General features: G+C 35.5%; 1 long non-coding RNA gene across 1 annotated transcript; it reads right to left on the bottom strand.

Moving 5' to 3' along the window:
• Positions 1-12876: 12876 nt before the first annotated feature.
• Positions 12877-16474, bottom strand: LOC149413437 (uncharacterized). The gene is made up of 3 exons (XR_016304277.1): positions 16384-16474; positions 13621-13675; positions 12877-13488 (listed from the first exon to the last, which is right to left on the bottom strand). It is a non-coding gene; the product is annotated as an uncharacterized LOC149413437 (long non-coding RNA).
• Between the last annotated feature and the right edge of the window lie 5723 nt (positions 16475-22197).

Raw genomic sequence — 22197 nt, 5'->3', positions numbered from 1 at the left:
GCATAACACCCCAAAAACAAACAACAAAAATGCTTTTGGCCGTGAGAATCTAAAAACTTACAAAATATATTTAGGTTCACAATCTCACCAATGAAGAAACTGGTTCTTGTGCTTGGTGAGCGAGTTACACTAATTATCAGAAAAATAGAATACCATTATGCTATAGGTAAGTATGTATATATATAATAGGAACAATTGAAACTTCTGGATTATCTATATGTGTACATATATAGTTTTCTGTTACATACTAATTATTGAGTAATTAGGAACATCAAAATACAGTGTTGTTTGTTTAATTATTTTGGATTACATAACAGAAACAACACAGTGAAGTTGGAATTTTTCTAAACCTTTTTAATGAAATAGCACAAGTTACAAGTTAATTTTTTAGTACCTCCACATTCCACAAATTAGTTGTTGTAAAGCGCCTGGTAAAATACCCAATAGCAAAAAGTTAGTCAGTAAATTATTAAAATAATGTTTTATTGTTGGTCTTACAACTCTCGTCTTGGCTTCATTCTGCATTCCTTCAGCTGATAATGCGGAGAAATTAAAGCAGAGAGAAAGAGAAGAGTGGATAGCTTCAGAAGATACCTTGAATAAAAAAAAAAGAGTCGAAAACGTGATTTATAAATTCATTCACTGAAGGTTTCAAATTATATTATTACCAGCGTAGACCCGTAAAAAACATAGTTTTTATAATTATAATTGAAATCTAAGGTTTGCTTCGAAAAATGTTTTACCAAAATCAATCCTTGGAAACTACTGATTCTACGACTACTTTTTTTTTGAACATGCAATTCTTCAAATATCTCAATTCTTAAATTTTTATGATGTGCCGAAATTGGTTGAAAAAGCCTCTATGCCACCCTTATGTTGTCTCTATTAGATATTAAAACTAAAATAATATATTTTTTTTTTAAAGACTTTGCGTGCAGCGAAATTTGACATGAATTCAAAAAATTGGTATATTCCATTTCATTTCATTTTGAATTTGTGCCGAGAAAGAAATTCTGAATTTGAAATTTATGTTTCGAATAGTCAGACTTTTGGATCACGAAACACGCCCACATCGCATTTCTTGTATTATTATTTATTCTTTGTTCACAAAGCTTAACCTACTGGACAACGATCGATTTGAATTTTGCATTCTATTCGTAAGTTAAATTAATTTTTATAAATAAATTTTGACCCCTAAATTTTAAATAAATTAAATATATATTTATTTTAAATAAATGGTAATGAATATAATTAAAATAATAAATTGTTAGTAATTTATAAATTTAAGTGTAAATTAAATAATTACCTTTAATGATTTTTAATTTTTTTATTGAATGTATTTATTTAATAAGTAAATTTTATTAAATGTTTACATTTAATATGTAAATTTTATTTTATGTTTTTTTTTTTTAATTTAGTAAAAACATTATTTAATATCGTAAAATAAATTTTAATAAATAAATAATAATAAAATAATTTTATTAAATAAATTAATTTTAATAAATAAATTAATTTTAATAAATAAGTTTATATTTATAAATAAATTAATTCAAATAAAAAAATGTTTGAATAATTAAATTGCACTTAACAACTCTTAATAATTCAATTTAATTTAATATGCATTTTGAAATAAATGATTTATTGTTAATAAATTTGATTGAATCACTTGTAAAGTTAAATAAATGAAATTGAATAAATTAAATAACGGTAACGCGTTTAAAAGCTGCGACCTCCACAGCAGAGCTCCTGGACATTAACAAGAGGAAACACCATATTAATTAGCTGCTTCCCGTCTCATACATCTTCCCAGAGACAGTCGGAGCTGTCGCCTTTTAAGTAAAAACTGGCTAATTTAGCGGTTTCTGGCAATAAAGGGGCGCGGGTAGTTAATGGTGACGGTGACATTTCTGTCCTAGGTTAATTTAGGTCCGGCTTGTTATGAAAATATTCATTAGGCGCCCAGACAGGCGGATAGACAGTGGGTACTAAATAAATAACATTTGACGCCAAATTGCTCATAAGGATTGTTTCAGCGAACATTATTGTTTTACTAGCGCACACTCGTGAAAAATTACAGGGTTATTATAATTTATTGTAGCATTTGTAGAGCTGAAGGTATTAATAAAATATTTGCCTCTGCCTCTGAGCATTTGTGACTCTAGCGCAGTAATCACATTATCAAAATATCTGAAAACCGTTAAAAATAATAATTAAAACATATATAAGGTTCGACAAACACAAGAAGCAGTGTACAGTGACATGTCACGTGATATAATAAACACGGACGTAAACAAAAACGCCAATTCCACGCAAGGTATTGCAGGGAATGCATTGCACGTTTTTAACTCCCACGGAATACGTTCCACCCAGTGGCAAAATAACTAAAGAAAATGTTTTTAGAAATACGTTTTTCTTTTGTTTGATTTGAGGAAATATTAGATTTTATTTTTGTCTTCACCTTACAAAAAAACGTTGTGGAATGTTCTAAAAAATCATCCAGTTGATAGTCTGAATATTCTTAATTGTAACAAAAATTTGTGGTTAGGGAATTATTTCAGTGAAATTCTACATTCTGGTTTTCCAGTCATATTCAACACAAATGAGGTGTTTTGAGCACTATTGTTATATTTGTTATTCACAACTGTTTGTTTCATAGGTCTACTGGCATAAAGGCATTCCTCAAATATACTTATAAGAGTCAAACTTTGATAAATAAATTTTAATAAATAAAATAATTTTAATACAAAATTTTTTTTTTTTAAATTTGTTAATTTTAATAAAACATTCATTTTCAATTTTTGATGCCTGTTTTCCTAGAAAATGGTTCTGTAGAGATATCATCGCGAGCATCAGGGTGAAACATGCTCTCCATAAAAAATTGAAGGCTACTGGCAGTTGGCGTTACTATGATTTGTTCATTGCGCATAGAGCCGTGGTTAGGCGCAATATTCACACTGCTTTCCTAATTTATAGATGAGTGTAAATTCCATTGAACACGATATCAAACATGATCCCAAGATGTTCTGGGACTACCTCAAATCGCTACGTAAAGATGGTGGTATTCAAGACACTATAATGCATCGTGATCGGGAAGTTCGAGGAATGTATGTAGCTAACGCATTTGCAACACACTTCCAATCCGTATATAGTAATGATTTTTAGTAAAAATAATTTACTACAATTGAATATTAGCAAAAGAATAATATCTGTTGGAGGACTAACCGTGCCACTAGCACGAACCACAACAGCACAACATCACTATATATTCAAGGGTGTAAAATTATTTAATAAATTACCCCTTGATATACGATCGGAAGGAAACTACGAAAAATATAAATAAAAAAAAAATTAAAATACTCTTGTACCACCTCATAACTTTACTTATTGTTTAGAAATATGTTTTTTCCTTTTAAATTCTTTGAATCATTTATTAACTAACCTATATTTTTATTACTTTTATTGTTATTTTTGTGTTATTTTTTGTTTTATTACTAATATTTTTTGTTTAATTTAAAAAAATGTAAAAATATTTTTGTTGTCCTCTCCTAAACACAAGCAGCTGCTTTATTAGAAGAGTGATTGATATATTGGTGTTTATATTGTTAAAAAAATTGTAACCTTGTTTATATGTTTCAATAAATAAAAAAAATAAAAAAAATGAGATTCCGAAACAAAATATTAATACTGCTGCCAAGTTGAATGTGAAGGGAACCAAAAATATTGATATTGGTCAAATTGATGAATCGGATAGAGAATATTCCATTAGGAAACTGAAAAATACACATTCACTTGGTCCAGATTTTCTTCCGGTATTCTTCTCTAAAAATTGTGTTAAAACTGCCACTAAGTTTCTTATTTAACCTTTCCCTAGAAACTGGTGTATTTTTTGATTTGCAAAAAATATCAAATATTGGTCCAATTTATAAAAGCGGTACGAAGACTTGTGTAAATTTTAGACCAGTGGCAATACTATCTGCACCGGCTAAATTGTTCGAATCGATTCTTCATAAATTCACACTACCACAAGTTGAACCGTTTTTAATTTCTGAACAGCATTGATTTAGAAAAGGTCGATTGACAGAAACTAAACTATTGGTGTTTACGCATTTCATATCAAAATCATTAGACAAAGGCCATCAAGTAAATTGTTTATACAATGATTTTTTAAAGGCTTTTGATACTGTTAATCACGACGTCTTACTCGATTAACTGGCTATAATAGGATTCTCCATAAAACTGCTTACCTTTTTTGTTAGCTATTTTGCAGACAGGAATCAGTTTATGTCACACAGACTATTTCAATGTATACATTGTGAGGAATTTTAGAGGTTCTTCGTTTTATTTTATTCCTAAGGAGAGAATTGTCAGCGGTATTCGAAATATCTTTCATTTATGTGATAGGAACCCGCCGGTCGTACTTCAGTGTCCCTTTTTTAAACTTTAAAATAGCGTATTGATGGACATCGCCTTCTTGGATTCGATGAATTCGGTACAGCTACTAGTAATTGAAGCAATAGGGCACGTGCACCGATGAGGCTGAATTTTGGATGGTTCTCAACGGGAACTTCTCAAACCATTAAAAGTTAGAGAGGCCTTATCTGGTAAAAAGAACCTTAAGGTGTCCGTACATAAACAAAGCGAAGATTTAAAAATAGTAACTAAAAATAAGAATACTTAAAAATGGAGTGACGGCTTCGGATTTCAAATGACAAATATTGAGTTTTTCGAGTAGGGAGGGACGCCAGAAGGCCAATGAAGAATAAAATTAAGCAGAGCAAAAGAAGTAAAGAATAAAGATGGTGAAGATGAAAAGGAAGAATGTGAGAAAAAAGAAAACGATAAATAATAAGTAGATATGATTTTTATACAGGTAGCAAAAAGAACTTTATAGTATTTCGCATCCTCTAGAAATGAACAATCACTAGACTCACCCCCACATCCATTATCCGAGTGAGAACAGCGTGCCCTCTCATGCACAAAATAAAATATTATATTAAAGACATTGCATGCTCTGGCTTATCCCGAGCGCAATTATATTTATTGCACGAATAATTGCAGTGTTACGGCACGGGACATGCATAAATCATACAGACGTGTATTTTATTATATGAATGTAAATCACAGGTTTTTGTTAGACTCTTCATGCAGTTTTTTAAGTGAGTTATGATGTGAAATATGCACATTTTATTTCATATTTTGGTTTGCGCTAATTTTTCAACAATTTCAATCAATTCAAAAACATGAATATATTATTCACAACAATTTTTGTTTTCAGATTAAAAATAATTATTGTGTATTATTATGTGCTTTTTTGTAACAAATAGATTTAATGATATCCTCACTGGGATCTCCCGTGCTGATGATTTCATTTACATGTTCTAAAAATTTAGTAGAATGGGTAAAGAAATAATAAATATTTAAAACAGTGTTGTTTCTGAAATAATATAGTATAATTTATGGTGTTTTTCTGTTCAATTGAGTATATTTACTTATTGTACATGTACTTATAAACTTTTTTTAACTTTCGATTTTATGTCCGGGTTAAATCTTCCCCATAGGAAAAAGTAAACCCTTCCAAACACTTTTCCACAAATGATCATCCAGTCAATCAACATTATGCAAGTGAATTATATAAGCAAAATAAATATAAAACAATACAAGAACAACACGTCAACTCACCAGAGATTAAATGGGAAAATAATTCACCGACTCCAGATATTTTCATATCAGAGGGTTTGGCTAGGTAGAACTCCTAACAGGGCCTATAAATCCTATTGTTTGGCTGGTCCCTCAATATAAATATTTAAAAAATCTTTCGTAATCCTACATGTAGTTAAAATGACTGATTTTTCCTTTTCATACATAAATTCTTTGATAGATCTAATACGCCTAAATTTTGAATGAGAGAGCTAGGTATAATGCCAGTAGCCGAAATAACAAATGGTAATATTTTTTTAGTCTGAGAATGCAAAATTCTTTTAATCTCATTTTGTTAAATTAAAATTAAATTAAATAATAAAAACAACTTATTATTATTTACTTTTTATTATTATCCACTTCATTTTCGTATTATTATTTACTTTAATTATAATCTACCCAATTTATTTACTTACTTACTATTTATCATTTTTATTTATTTATTATTACTTATCTGTAATTATTTTCCTATTTTAATTACATTATTGCATTTTTTTGGTATAATTTAGTATTGATTCTATTCATGTTGTAATTGTTAGTACGGTTAACCTATGCTTGTGTCTGATAAGCCAGCACAGGTACCTTGTACTTTGGTTTACAGAAGAATATTATTGTTGCTAAATAAACGCACTGCCCAATGTTTCTTTTGTAGACATTTTTTACTTAAATTTTGTTTATTTTTGCTACAGGTCTCGAAACAACCGTGTCATTATTTTTTTGTGGGTTTAAATTTAATTTTATTATTATATTGAGTTAACCTATATGTATTTTTTAAATTATCTAATATTTAAGCTGCACATATTGACACAGGAATGCCCTGTACTAATGTCTGTACATTAGAGATGGCAATCGGTCTGTTAACAATGGATAGTCAATCGGACGAGCCGCCCTCTTTTGCATAGTATCAAGTAGGTTTATCAAGCATTTCTATTGAATATTTATTGGGAAGGGTGCTTCTACAAAATTTATGATCTCCCTCTTTACCGAAATTAGACAAGCTTGGGTTTTTGAGATGTTGAAATGGACCAGGTTACCCCAGGCATGAGCCTTCTCGAGGTGGTGGTAATTTTTTTGTCTCAAAACTTCCCGAGCTGTACGGACAACAAGAGTGGAAGGGGGCTTATCAAAACTATAACACTCGTGAACGGTGCTGTAGTTAGCGAAGCAATGGATTGATAAATGAAGCATATTCAACGAAATCGTTGATGTTCTACAAAACAGCGTCGGCGACAGCACAGGTCCTTGTGGCATCCCCGCTTTGCGTTGGTGCGGAGAGGAAGTTCTTTCTTTGAGAAAGTTCGCAATCCAGCTATAGTTATCACTCACCAGGGCAATACTAAGGGTATCTACCATTCTGCTTGAAATGACTGTATGGTAAACTACTTCTGCAAACGAACAAGTGTTGCATAAAGTCATACATTTCAATCAATTTGTTGTCTGTAAACGTTTTAAAATCGTCACAACATTACTATCAACTAATCAATTCCCCTGCACAATTGTTATGAACATAAAATATCTGTTAACGAGTTTTATGATTATTTGTGTGAAGTTGTTTGTTTCAATGCAAATTTAAAATAAAACTCATTTGTATTTAATTGCTCTCAGAATAATAATGTTACGAATGTTTACTGAATGAACAAGTGTGATACAAGCAATTTTCCAGCATTTCAATAATTATAATGTGAAAACACTTATAAACAACGTTGTATTTATTTCAAATAAGTAGTTACTTGAATACGCAATTGTTTTGAGTGTGAAAACAATATGTGCGATATTAGTTAGCTTTTTTGGTTCTGCAGAGATATCTGAAGCATTTTTTAAATATTTTTTAGTTTTCATTAAAATCCTTAATGTTTTTTTGGTATCTAAGGTTTTTTTTTAAATTGATGTTTGAGCGACCACAAAAACGGGAGTATCCACTTATATGAAATATGTATATAGACGTGTGAAGGAAGAAGGCCATGACGCAGAAGATGGGAATCGTGTGCGTCGAATGCAAGAACTTCATTTGAAATTGTGGCGAATCTCGAATTCGTTGTGCTCTATGTAAACAAAATTCAACAGTCTATCTTTGTTCACAAACTGCTTCGAACGGTATCATCTGAAGAATAATTTGCTTAGATTTGGTTACTTTTCCTCATTCTACAATTTTTTTTTAATAACGATTTTTTTTATTTTGCGTATTTTCCATCAATATATATTTTTTTCATTGTATTATAAACAAAGGCAATTATTTATTTTATATTATCAATATAATTCATACAGTTGACTGCATTTACCCATAGTTGACATAAATTTTGCTGAGGGGGGTTACCTCCAAGAGTTGCGTTTAGGCATCAATTTTCTAGACGCTCTGGCGAGAGGGCGGGCTGGTGGAAAATTCTAAAACTGATTTTGGGATCTTTTTTAAGCCTATACTATCGGATTATAATGATGATTCAAGTTTATAAAAATAAAAATAAAATCATGGAGGTAATGGGTTAAGTGAATTTTCAGTTGGGGTCCACAATTTATGATAATCTTTTTACATAAATTCAATTTATTTATTTTTGATAAACTTATGTTTACAAGACAATGATTTTCATGCAAAGCAAAATGGATAAAAAAATATTGTAAGCAATAATATTTAGCCTGTATCACAAATATAAATTGAAAAAAATCTTCCCAGTAAAAATGAATGCTGACGGGAATTGAACCCGCCCCTTCTTTTTATATATTTTTTTTATATTTACTCCACACAGGAGGCCCTGAAGAAAATAGTTTCCCTCAGGGCCTATGTCATCTTTGGGGATGCTGTGTGGAGGGTCTTTTTGGGGAGAGGAAGGAGTGAACATGGGTCTTGAAGAGTCCCATGTTGTAGGAGGGAGGAAACACAGAGGCCGGCAGTTCGTTCCACAGCCGAGCTGTTGAACTTAAGAACGAATCGTAGAAGCGACCCGTTCTCATGTGACAAGTGTCAACTGTGTACAAATGTTGGGCGCGCGTTTGGCGTGTATCCTGACTACGCACCGGTGCCGAAGGGATCAATGACGCTAGTTCCTCAGAGCATCTTCCATTGTAATACCGATAGAACAAGGACAGCATACCTACCTGACGCCTGTGCTCTAAAGATTGCAGTCCGTTTGTTAAGATTGGGGAATCTATCAAACGGACCGCCCATTTCTGCACAGAGTCAAGGGTTTTTTTCAGGTATTTTGGGGCTCCAGACCAGAGATGGCTGCCAAATTCGACAATAGGGCGCACTTGCGATTTGTACAGGGTGAGCAGTTGTGTACTATTAAAGTATCTGCGGGCCCTGTACAGTACGCCCAGCTTCTGAGAGGCCAACTTTACTCTGGCTTCGATGGAGCCCCCGTACCTGAGCTGGTCACTTATAGTTACACCAAGCATATCAATGGAAGGCCTGTTCGGAAGATTTCTTCCGTTGAAGGAGACTAGATTATCATTTGGATCCCTTTTAGACGTAATCAGACAGGATTGGGTCTTTGAAACATTAAATTCGACGAGATTATTTTTACCCCAGGAGGAAATACTCTCGAGATAACCGTCCATTCTCTGCTTCAAAGCCCTCCGAGCCGTTGGAGTTTGTGTGCCCTTTGGGGGCTTGTCAAACAAAAAGCTATCATGAACTGTACTGTCATTCGCGTAACAATGAATCGGTGCACATGTCAAAAGGTCATTGATGTGCAACAAAAACAAAGTCGGAGACAGAATCGATCCCTGTGGGACGCCAGCATTTATGGAGTGCGAGGAAGAGGTGAAACCGTCAGCAACCGCCTGAATCGACCTATCCCTTAAAGAGTCAGCAATCCACGTACACAGGGATGCGGGAAGTCCGTAAGAATGCAATTTGTTGACAAGTCCTCGGTGCCAGACCCGGTCAAAGGCCTTGGATATGTCTAGTGCGACCGTTTGGGTCTCACCGTGACGTTCCAGGCACCGCCCCCCAAACATGCGTCACATACGCGAGAAGATCACCGCACGAGCGGTTCCGCCGGAATCCGTATTGACGGTCGTTGATAATTTTGTTCTTCTCGAGGTATGTGAGCAGTTTGTCGTTGATCACACGTTCCATCACTTTGGACAGAACTGATGTGATCGCTATGGGGCGGTAGTTGGCCGGGTTGGAGCGGTCACCTTTCTTGGGAATAGGGTGAATTACCGCTTTTTTCCAACCAGAGGGCACAGTGCCACACTTCAGGGACATTTTGAAGAGCTTTGTCAAAACTGGAACTATTTCCGCAGCACACCTCTGCAATACCAGGGCAGGTATTCCATCAGGTCCACTATCTTTGTTAACATCGAGCCCTCGTATGACGTGGAGTACATCCCGATGCCGGATCCTCAGCTTTTTCATATAGAAGCCGCAGTGAGGAACCGACGGCGGAACAGCATCCCCGTCGTCGAGGGTCGAGTTTTCCGCAAACATTATCCCTAAAAGGTTTGCCTTTTCGGTGGCGGTGTTTGCTAGTGAGCCGTCAGGTCTGGTAAGAGGTGGCAAACTGCGTTTGCAAAAATTTCGACCTATTGAGCCCGCAAGCGACCAGAATGCTCTGCTGCCATGCGGGCAGGCAGCCAGCTTTTTGCTGATCTGCAGGTCGTGTTCGAATTTTGACCTATTGATGATTCTCTTGCATCAGATTATTCTGACCGGGAATCAGAATAATCTGTTACAAATTCAATTAACTGTTAGGCATGATGAATAATAAGAAATTAATTCAATAATTGCAAAATCCCTCTGTGGCATCATTGAATTTAAATTAAACTATTACCTTAGTAACAACAAGCTACCACAACTACTTCGCATAAAACGCATCGACATGTTTTAAAACCAATAATGGTTTCTTCGTCAGAAAACGTAGCGCATCCATTGATGTAATAAGTCGTATTTGGTCAATGAGCGCATTACTTGAGATGACATATGGCATAAATTTGTTGGTTTTCAAATAAATGGTTCCTGTTGCGGCGGTACCCATACCCGCCTTTCGTATTATAATAAATCAAATAATATTGGAAATAGACCCATTGATACTGAATTCACATAGAGTTTTAAGAAACCTAACTGCTGTAAAAAAATTATATGATATTTTGGTCTCCGGTGAATTTTTTTTACAACTAAAAATATTTAAAAAAATAATTAGATATTGGACAGGTGGGGTCGAGTGGAGGGTTTTCGCAGTTACTTGGCTGAGTGACCAGTGAAAGAAATTTACTTTTTTTACTCAATTACTTAATTCTGTCAGAAATCACTGGTTTAAGTAAGTCGGGTACTCCTTCAATAAACATTCGTCACATGTTTATTTTTTTAATTATCAAACATTTCACAGCGGTGGTATTTTTTGGCGTTGATATAGATTATTTTCACGCAAATTTACATAAAACTCGTTAATACATTTTTATATTTGAATTTTTGGTGTAGAGTGTAAGGTAATACGGATTTATAGCAGGTGAATGCAAAACAATTCAGAATTGAAACGTTGGCATTGCTTGGCCGTTTCACTTAATCCTAAATCTATAAATCCTTAACACAATTATATTTGGTCGGTTAGTCGGTCGAGCAGGACTCTTTTCCCGCTTATTATGATGGTAGTTAGAGAAAATAAAATACTGTCGCATGTGTTACTAGCTCAGGATCGTCTTTCTTTAAGGAGAAAAGAAATTAATACATCTGTCCCTCAAATAACACAATTTGAAAGCCTGGCCGCAAATGTTGTAATGCTTATTCAAATTGTTAATCTTCCATGAGGACTTGCAACATTGTGTCATTCAATTTTATTGAAAATATTTTTTTTTACTTTTGGAGGATAACGCATGATATAAACCCATGAAGGTAATACATCATCTAATAAGAGGATAATAATAATAAATCTAAATGACATATGCAATTATTTTCTTATGATGCTTTACATTGATGGGAATAACTTTTAGAGGTTATTTAAAAAACTTATATATTTCAAATAAATTGAATATTCAGTGTTATGAAACGAACTTTCTTAAAATTAAAACATTCAACCCCGTAATATTTTCTTAAAATCAAGTACTTTGTATTTTTAAATTCTTTCATATGGTAACCCCTTGGGGGCGTTGACCATTATCGGGAGAGGCGGGGACAACGAGCGGTCCTCAGCTCGGTTGGAAGAGACACCGCTCTTTTTTGGATTCCAGCGCTGTTTGCGAGAGGTTGTTACGTGCTCCACTTTGAATTCGAGACTTGCTTTGCTAAAACAGTGTTTGTCAATTAATTACTAGTACATTTCGATTCATTCTTTCTACAGTGTTTGTCAATTCATTACTAGTATATTTCGATTCATTTTTTCTACTGCCTGCTCCCTGGACGTCTACAAAACTACAAAAACTGCGGTATCGTTCCTTTATTTTTTTATTAATTTCTGTCTCTGCTTTCTGCCCACTAATTTAACATCATTCTTTTAACCGTCCACAACGAGATTTAAGCTTTTCCTACGCGTAGATTCCTGTGCTGTAATTATATAGTCTTTTTGAAGGCATTTAAAGGCACCACAATAATAGTGTTTTATTTCCAAGATACCCTTTGTTCTACCCACTTCTAGAAGGCGTATGTTCTCTCTTAATACCAACGAACTGAAAACACGGTACCTGCTCGAGCTAGCCAGGTATTCTTGAAGATATAATACATTTCTATACGCGGTTCGATTCCGTAGAAACTCTTTATCTAACACGCGGTTCGATTCCGTGGAAACGCATTATCTAACATCATATATATATCTGAGACACTGTCTAGGTTACAAAAACATTATATGGAACATCAAAATAGACGAAGATAATGTTGTCAATTCTGAATTTGAAATATGAGAGAAACAAAAATGGCGTAAAATAATTATTTCCCAATTGCCGACTGGTTAGAGGCAGCGTCCCAATAAGACAGAAATCCTGGGTTTGATTCCCAGTTGTCTGTTGAGACCGTTAACATTTTATTTTTCTGTTTCTTGTTGAATTTCATGATTCATTCAGATTTATTAGTATTATCTTCATCTAAAATAAAATGTTATTGTTCGTGTTCTCCCAAAAAGCGTTAAAAATATAGAAACACATATAAAAATTATAATGTAAGAAAAAAATCTTGTCCCTTAGTTGTTGCTACATATCAGAAGAATCTTAAAAGTATTAATGAATAAAAGTGAATTGTGAAATTGAAGCAGATTTATTTTAACATTTATTGAAGGAACATATTAAATAACAAAAAAAAATGGTAAAATGAAATTCATACAAATAAAGATTTTAATAGAAAAACGTCTCAAATTTATATATTTATAAATAGTTGCTTGCATTATTTGAGATAGATATAGCGACCAATAAATTCCAAATCGAAACAAGTTTGGGAGTAGCCTTTAGTACGTAAGATTTAATGTCGTACAATATACGGTGCTGGAGGACAAACCATATGTCCATTTTTGTCAAGAAAGCATGATCCCCAACCATGATTTACACCTTGAACAAGATTTCGGTGTTGAACATGATGACCACGATGTCCATGATTACCATGATGTTCATGATAATCTTGGTCTCCTTGAAGTTCTTCATCTTCGTGATATTCTTCGTTTGCATGATGTTCTACGTCTCCGTGATGATTTTGGTCTTCGTGGTGTTCGTGATCATCATGATGACCGTGATTTCCATGAACGCCCCCATGAACACTTCCGTGTTCCGTTTTTTGTCCACTAGTGTGTCCAGTCTCGAATTGAATCGTGAGCAAGCCGTCGGATTCGGTCAAAAAGTTTTCTTTTCCACTACGCTGATGAGGTGGCATCCGCCCTGTTTAGGTAATAGAATTAGTCAGGTTAGTGATTTGTAAATAAATTAATATTTGCATGAGTTAGGTTGAAAAAAATTAATTCGAATTTCATATAAAAAGTTTTTATTGATCAAATTTTATGATTTTCTTACAACCATTTGCAGGGGAGATCGCCACGAGCGCTATGAAGCAAAATAATATAGTAACCTGAAACAAAACATCCTTATTAATAATAAACAATAATTGTTGATTGAAATTATAGGACCTATTGAATAATTTGGCGGGTTAAGAATAAGCCGATGTAACTTAGTGGTTCAGAGCACCTGACCGGCGATCAGAAATTTCCGTCGGTGGAATTTATTTTTACTCGGGAGATATATTCAATTTGTACGGATATTTCAGGCGAGTAATTATTGCATATAATAAAATATCCTTGTGTTATATAAAGAATAACTTTATCAAATGTTAAGGGTTTTTCTTGAATAGTGACTAACTATCTAACCATCACGCCGTTTCCCTGCAGGGGTAGACAGACAACTTGGTTTTGGCACACACTCCTTACTTTATTCACATTCGTAAATCGTCTCATGAACAGTAAAACAATATAAACAAGCGATCAATCTATGAGTATGACTGGTTTATGCAGAGAAAAAAATCTATTGTAACAATCGGAATATTAGAGCCATAGTGAATAAGTAAGTCGAACACGCAGCAAGAAAAAAAATCATTTGTGCAACACGGTTCCATTCCAGAAGGGAAAAGGCGACAAAAAAGTACGGATTTGGGGGGAACATAACATATTTATGTTTTATTTTATGATACGCTGCGATTGCTATTATTATATGCGCTGTTACCTGCCACAATTGACATCCATATAATATATTAAAACAAACGCGCATTCTGTGCCTTTGTAGATCTACAAAAAGCATACGACTAAGTCGACAAGAAAAAGCTATGGAAGGTGTTGTCTAAGTATGGAGTGAATACAAATCTGACTTAGGCAATTGCGTCTCTGTATGAGGGAAGCGTTGCATGTGTTAGAGTGAACGGTGGTTTTACGGGGTGGTTTGATATCACAAAAGGTGTTAAAAAAGGCTGCGTAATGTCACCGTGGTTATTCAATCTGTACATGGATAATTGTTTGCAAAAATTGAAAGAGGTGGGATTGGGCGCGAATTTGAGTAATTTGAAAGTATGCTGATGATGCGGTGCTGATTGCTAATAGTATGGATGAACTACAGTCTCTCGTGTCTAGTATGAAAGAAGTATGCTTGTAGAATGAGTTAATGATGAATGTAAGTAAGTCTTAAGTAAAGGTGTTTGAAAGAAAGAGTACAAAAACAGTGTGCAATATAGTTGTGAATGAGGAATACTTGGAGCAGGTGGATGAGTTTTGTGTATTTAGAAAGTATGTTTACGAGAGATGGGAAGGCTCGCAGAGATATTAAAAAAGGTTAAATGCAGGTAACTCCATTCATGGAGGAATGAACGCAGTTGGCGCTAAGAAAAACATTTCCAAAGAAGCGAAGTCAGCAGTATACAATGGAGTGCTGGTACCTACTCTGATGTATGGAAGTGAGGCATGGAACGGGCAAATAAAAGATGAAAGTGGATTGAATGCTGTTGAAATGAGATCGTGTGAGGAATGGAATGTGAGATCCGCAAAGAGTGCAAGGCTGATGTAAGCGTAATGAGTAAGATTAAGAAAGAGACGCTTAGATGGTTTGGGCATGTAGAGCGAATGAGAAAAGAGTGTAAGGAGAATATATGTTGCAATTGCGAACGGTAGCAGAAATCGGAGACGCCCGAGGAATACATGGCAAGATCAAGTGAATCAGATACTCCAGTCGGGCCATGTCGAGAGTCAGAATAATAGAAGAGTATGTATGAGACGATGAATGAATGTGAATGAGGCAAATAGTGTGTGCCAAGACTGACTTGTTTGGCAGTCCGTTCTCTCTGCCTACCCCTGCGGAGAAACGTCGTGGTTGTAACTTAGTTACTTTACGCGTATTGGAATGAAACGTTGTGTCAACATTTCAAAGCAATCGGTGAAGAACTTTGGGAGATTTAAGATTTTGAACAAACGAACATTTACATTATTATTTATATAGATAGATAGATAGATCCTATAACTTTGAATTGGTCGAAGAGTTTGCCTACCTAGGCTCCATCATAACGCAGGACAACGAAGACCCAGTAGAAGTAAGAAAGCGCATCACAGCCGCTAACAACACTTACTTCGCGTTGCTGCCAGTGTTCAAATCCCGAAATGTCCATAGGAAAACCAAATTAACCCTGTATAAAACAATTATTAGAACGGTCTTGGCCTATGGATGTGAGGCGGGAACACTGACAGCAAAGTCTGCGGAACGGCTGGACACCTTCGAAAGAAAGGTACTTCGAAGAATCTTAGGAGCGGTGCGAGAGGGAGAGGCATGGAGAATCCGCCACAATAAGGAGCTATATGACATCTACCAAGCTCCCAGACTCTCTACTCATTTACGGCTCCAAAGACTAAGATGGGCCGGACATGTGCAGCGAATGCCAAGCACACGTGTACCAAAGAAGGTTCTAACAGGACACCCGGGAGGCAAACGTAAGGCGGGCAGACCTAGGCTGAGATGGGAGGACGATATCAGGAAAGATGCCAGAGGACTACTACATGTTGCAGATTGGAAGACGACGGCCGAGGACAGAGGGCGGCGGAGGCTCATGTTAAAGGAGGCCAAGGCCCGAAATGGGCTGTAGCGCCATTGAAGAAGAAGAAGATTTATATAGATAGATAAGAATTCGAATTGTAAAGGGAGTTCAATGAAAAGTGTACAAAGATTTTAAAACAAACAAGTTAATTGAAAAATATTTTATACAGACAAAAAGTGTACAGAGAGTTCAGAAAAAGTTTTAATACTTACGAAAGGTTGCATCTTGATTGAAGTGTTGTGTCGACAAAAAAAACACAACTGATTTCGTTATATCTCCGCTTTCTTTTATAATATTATTTTGTAAGGTAAATAAAAAAACTTACACGAGTCCATGATATAAAATTACGTTGTTATTGATTTAGTGATAAACACAATTTTATGATTAGCGTGAAATTAAAATGTTGGAGCCGTGATGATTTCGCACTATAAGGTGGGGATTAATCAATTAGGATTGTGGGTAGGAGTTAGTTAGTCGTTCTCTCACCTCTTTATCAAAGAGCGAACCTGCGGTTATTTTTTAAATTAGTTATCATTTAAGGCATATAATTAAAAACATATTTTATAACCAAAAACAATAACATTTGGCTGTCATCAGTTGTTTTGTTTTGCTCTATCTAAAATTTTTTTTTTCCATTCTATTTTGTTTTCTGGCCAAAAAAAAGTGTAGTGTGTTGTGCCTTGAGGTTTCTTCTCCCTTTTGATCTTCCAGGAGTCACTTTTTGCTGCTGATTTCCAGATATTTATAAATTTTTTTACTTCTGTCATTTTTCATACTATTATTGTAGTTGTTTACTGTTGTGAATAATGGAGGAAGATTTCCCTCCTGGACCCCCTACAAAGCCCCCAGATCCCTCTCCGGACCCCCCAGACGGGGAAAATGTAGAAATTTCTGATAGTGATTCTGTCATTTTGACTTCTACCAAAAAAAGGAAATTTACTCCTTCTTCCCCAATAAAACTTGACTCGCCTTCGACGTCACAGTCCCCACCAGCACTTTCTCAACTTCCTCCAACAAACTTTTATTCTCTTCATTCCCGTGGCCCATTCATAGTATACGCCCAAAAAACTGAGCAAGGAAAAACCATCCACCCTCTTGAATTTGGCAAATTCCTATCAAATAGCAAGAATCTTTCAATCAAGCCTGGAGGTGTAAAAGCCGAGGGTCGCTTCCGAATCTCCGTCGAATTCCTCTCAGGGTCAGCTGCCAACAGTTTCATCAAAAATATCTTCATTTCATCTAATTCAAAGTTTAAGGCATATATCCCTACTTTCAATGTCACTCGCATGGGCCTGGTCAGAAGTATCTCGACCGATCTGTCCATCGAAGAAATTCTGTCTTCACTTTCAACCCCCCAACACATTGGCAATCCCATAAAAGCCAGGAGGCTAAATTACAAGGACTCCTCTGAGGGTATAATTTCCTGGAAGCCCTCCCAATCTGTCGTTATCACCTTTGAAGGTCAATCTCTTCCCTCCCATATATATTTATTCTTCAACTCATTACCAGTTGAAATGTATACTTATCCCACCACTCAGTGTTTCAATTGCTGCCGTTTTGGTCATACCAAAGCTGCATGCAGATCTCAACCCAGATGTTTTAAATGTGGAGAAAACCACACAGCTGACCAATGTCCTTCTTCCTCCTCACCTAAATGTTTTAACTGCTCAGGCTCACATACAGCTATCAACACATCTTGCCCAGAACAATCTCGCCAAAAAAATATTAAAATTTCTATGGCCTCTCAGAACTTGTCTTTTCTGCAGGCTTCTAAACTATTCCCGCCTGTCAAAAAATCATTTGCTGAGGCTTTATCCAGCAACTCCTCATCCAACCCTCTTCCCTCCACTACAACAACTTCTTCTCGTTCAACTAAATTCACATACAAAAACGCTATCTCTAAACCGGCTCCTGGATACGATCAGCAACAACACAACTCACTGCTCTTAAATCCCAATGGTTCACCTCTTTCAAATGCCACAAATGGGTGTGCAAATAATTATAATACGTCCTCAATGAACTCTCTTAAACTTTCTGAAAAACTCTCCCAAGACAATTCTTCATTTATCCAAACTCTTATTATGCTTCTAATTGACCTTATTTCTTCTCAAACTAATCTACCGTCCAACGCTGCTACTATTATTTCCACATTAAAATCATTTATTCAAAATGACTCTTCAGGATGTCAGAATACTTCAGTGGAATAGCCGAAGTGCTATTTCTAACAAATCTGATCTCCTTAACCTATTAAATTCCAACTTTATTTCTTTGGCTGCTATCTCGGAGACTTGGTTTACTCCATCCACCCACTTTAATGTGGGAGGGTATTCCTGTCTCCGCGACGACCGCCCGGAAGGTTCGGGCGGCGGTGCTGCCCTTTTTATTAAAAAATCCATATCATTTTCCCCAATAAATAATATCAAACCCCCCAATGCTGACTTCCAAATGGTTGCAGCTAAAATAAAGGACACATCCTTTATTTCAGTCTATCTTCCCCCAACAGCCCACTTCAATAAACAAACTTGGTTGCAAATTGTAAGTCAACTAAGCCCTCCTTTCTTTATATTAGGCGATTTTAATGCCCATTCCCCCGTCTGGGGTTCTGCTTTCTCCGACCGAGATGGTCGAAGTGTGATGGATTTCCTAGATCAATCCAACCTTTTCCTTTTGAATGACGGATCTCCTACTAGGATCTCACGCCCCAGCACAAACCCCAGTGCAGTGGATCTATCGATATGTTCTACTAGTTTGGCTTCTCTCTCCTCGTGGGTGGTGTCCCCCGACCCTTGCTCCAGTGATCATTTCCCGATCACCATTACTTATCAAACTTCTTTCCAATTAGACAAGTCTCATATTTCGACAAAAATTAAAACGAAACACACCAAATGGGATGAATTTAACTCTCATATGGACAAGTTCCTATTAAATTCACCCGCCACCGATATATTTTCCGTCAAAGATGATTATAATAACTTCAAATCAATGCTCATAACTGCAATAAATAAATCAAATCCTCCCCCTAAAACTAAATCTCTCAAAAAACTCCCTCCAACTCCCTGGTGGGATGAGGAATGTTCCAAAGTAGTAAGAATTCGGAAAGCTAAATCTCTTTCCTATCGTTACAATATGACTATGGAGAACTATCTTATATACAAAAACGCTGAATCCAATGCCAAAAGGGTATTGAGGTCAAAAAAAAGATCCGGGTGGTACAACTTCTGCAGTTCAGTATCTCCGAACACTCCAATTTCGGAAGTTTGGTCTATGATCCGAAGATTTAGATCTTCCTTCAGTTCACCATCTCCTCGAGCGTCTCATTCTAAATGGATTGATGAATTTTTGGACAAAATTGCCCCCCCTTCTGTACCTAACTTAGATGAAATAACGCCCATCTATAATACTCCTATGTCTAATCATTGGCTAGACTCTCCGTTCACCTTAATTGAGCTAAAAAATTGTTTATCAACAGTCAAGGACTCATCTCCAGGCAGAGATGGTATACCTTACAGCATAATCAAAAATAGTAATGATAATGTTCTAAACCACTTCTTAAGCATCTTAAATAAAATCTTCCAGACTGGTATAATGCCTGATGACTGGAGTTGTCAAATAATCATCCCTATTTTAAAAACAAACAAATCACCAAATTCTGGATCCAACTACAGGCCAATCGCTCTTTCATCCACCCTCAGTAAACTTTATGAAAAATTAATTAAAAACCGATTAGAATTTTTTGTCGAGAGTAAACAGCTTCTCTCTCCATCTCAATTTGGATTTAGGAAAAAAAAAATCCACTCAAGATAACCTTGCCATCGTCAGTACTGATATTAATTTATCAATTTCTAAACAGGAAGTTTGTCTTGCCGTCTTTATAGATATAGAAGGCGCCTTTGACAATGTTTCCATCCCAATCTTGAAAAAAAAACTTCTAGGCCTTGGCCTTCCCCCCATGTTTGTCCAATCTATTATTAATCTATTTCTAGATAGAAAAATTTTCATTGAACTTCCAGATATTTTTCCTCAAAGTAGGTCTATTTGGAAGGGTTTACCACAAGGCGATGTATTGTCCCCCTTACTGTATAATATATACACATATGATATGCATGTCGCTATTCCCCCACAAGTAAAAGTTATTGAGTTCGCAGATGACATAGCTTTCTTCTTATCATCCAAAATCATCCCTCTCGCCGTCAAATATCTTAACGAAGCCATGAATGCCCTTTGCACATGGCTCACCTTAAATGGTCTTGAACTTTCAATCCAAAAGACTCAGTGTGTCACCTTCTCAAACCGCCATAAAAACCCCCCCGTTCAAATTTTATTTAAAAATTCTCCAATCCCCAACGCTTCTGAAGTAAAATTTTTGGGAGTAACATTTGATAGGAAACTTAAATGGTCTTCCCATATTAATAATTTAGTTACTAAATGCGAAAAAAATTTAAATATCATCAGATCATTATCTGGCGTTTGGTGGGGTGCTCACCCTACTTGCATTAAGTTGCTTTACAACGCACTTATTCGAAGCCATCTTGACTATGCCTGCCCACTTTTTAGTACTGCCTCAAAAAATGTACTTGATAAATTAGACAAAATTCAATCTAAATCTTTGCGAATTATAACTGGAGCGATGCAATCGTCACCCATCAATTCCCTTCAAGTAGAATGTTCTGATCCTCCTCTTTATTTAAGGCGTCAACTATTTGCTGACAAATTTGTTCTTAAATGTTTAAATTCTAAATGTCATCAGGTTATCCCCAGCGTCTCGTTGTTCATTGACTCAACCCATTCATCTACAAACAGAGCTTCAACTAAACCTCTTCCTGACATCTGTAAAAATTTTAAGTCTCTCTCAGAGCTTCACATCATCCAAAATGATCTACTACCCTTATACAAATTAAAATATAGTCACGTCACCCTATCCCCAACAATAATAGAAGGGATCGGAATCCTTAAAAGTCATTCCAATCTCCCGGCCCGAACTGTCAATAATATGTTCAATGACATTATTTCATCTAAATGGCCCAACTTTTCTCTTTTATTTACTGATGGATCCAAATCTCCCGACTCTCCTAACTGTGGTATAGGTATTAACGTTTATCACAATAATTCTAATGACAGAATATTTCATTCAATTTCAAATCAATTTTCAATATTTTCAGCCGAGTGCATTGCTATAATAGAATCTCTCAAATATATAATCAAAAATAATTTTGAACATTCCCTCGTTCTCTCTGACTCTCTCAGTTCCCTCCAAAAACTTAAATCCAGTCCTCTTCTTCATCCTGATGATCACTTTGTATGCCTTATTCGAGAGATGATAGCCTCCATTCAAAGCTATGGTAAAACTGTAACTCTGATTTGGATTCCTGGACATGTTGGTATCATGGGTAATGATATTGCGGATGCCTTGGCAAAACAAGGAGCGTCCAACCCTGTTGTTACCCTCGTAAACCACATTCCCCTATCTGACATTTTTTCCATCATCAAAGATAGATCCCGCAATGTTTGGTCGGAGTATTGGCACATTGCTAGTCAATCCAAGGGAGCCTGCTATGCCTCAATACAAAGGACTATTCCATCAAAACCGTGGTTTCAGCAATTCCCTCATTTTTCCAAAAAAGAAATTTCTTCACTCATTCGAATGAGGATCGGACATTGTTCCGTTCCTTCCCATCTTTTTAAAATTCACGTTGTTGACTCCCCAGATTGTACATTCTGTGGTCTAGAAGTGGGAACTTTAGATCACATATTTCTTGGTTGTCCCTCTCTAAACAAATATCCTCTATTCTATCAAGCCTTATCTAAAATTGCCTCCCCTCCATTCAACATTTCATCTCTTTTAAGTCTGAACTCGACTCCAATTTTCATTATAATTTTGAAATTTGCCTATTTAAATAAAATTAATATTTAAATTCACCTTTCATTTCTCAATAATTTTAAATGATGGCCAAGAACACCCTTGAAGGGTGAAAGCCAGAAATAATGTTAAAAAAAAAAAAAAAAAAAACCAAAACCAATGGACTTCC

This window comes from Hesperophylax consimilis, chromosome 22 (genome assembly GCF_061612785.1).
Source record: "Hesperophylax consimilis isolate HC1 chromosome 22, BYU_Hcon_1.0, whole genome shotgun sequence".
Lineage (NCBI taxonomy): Eukaryota > Metazoa > Arthropoda > Insecta > Trichoptera > Limnephilidae > Hesperophylax > Hesperophylax consimilis.
Note: the sequence above shows the minus strand (reverse complement) of the source record. Positions and strands in the feature narration are given on the sequence as shown.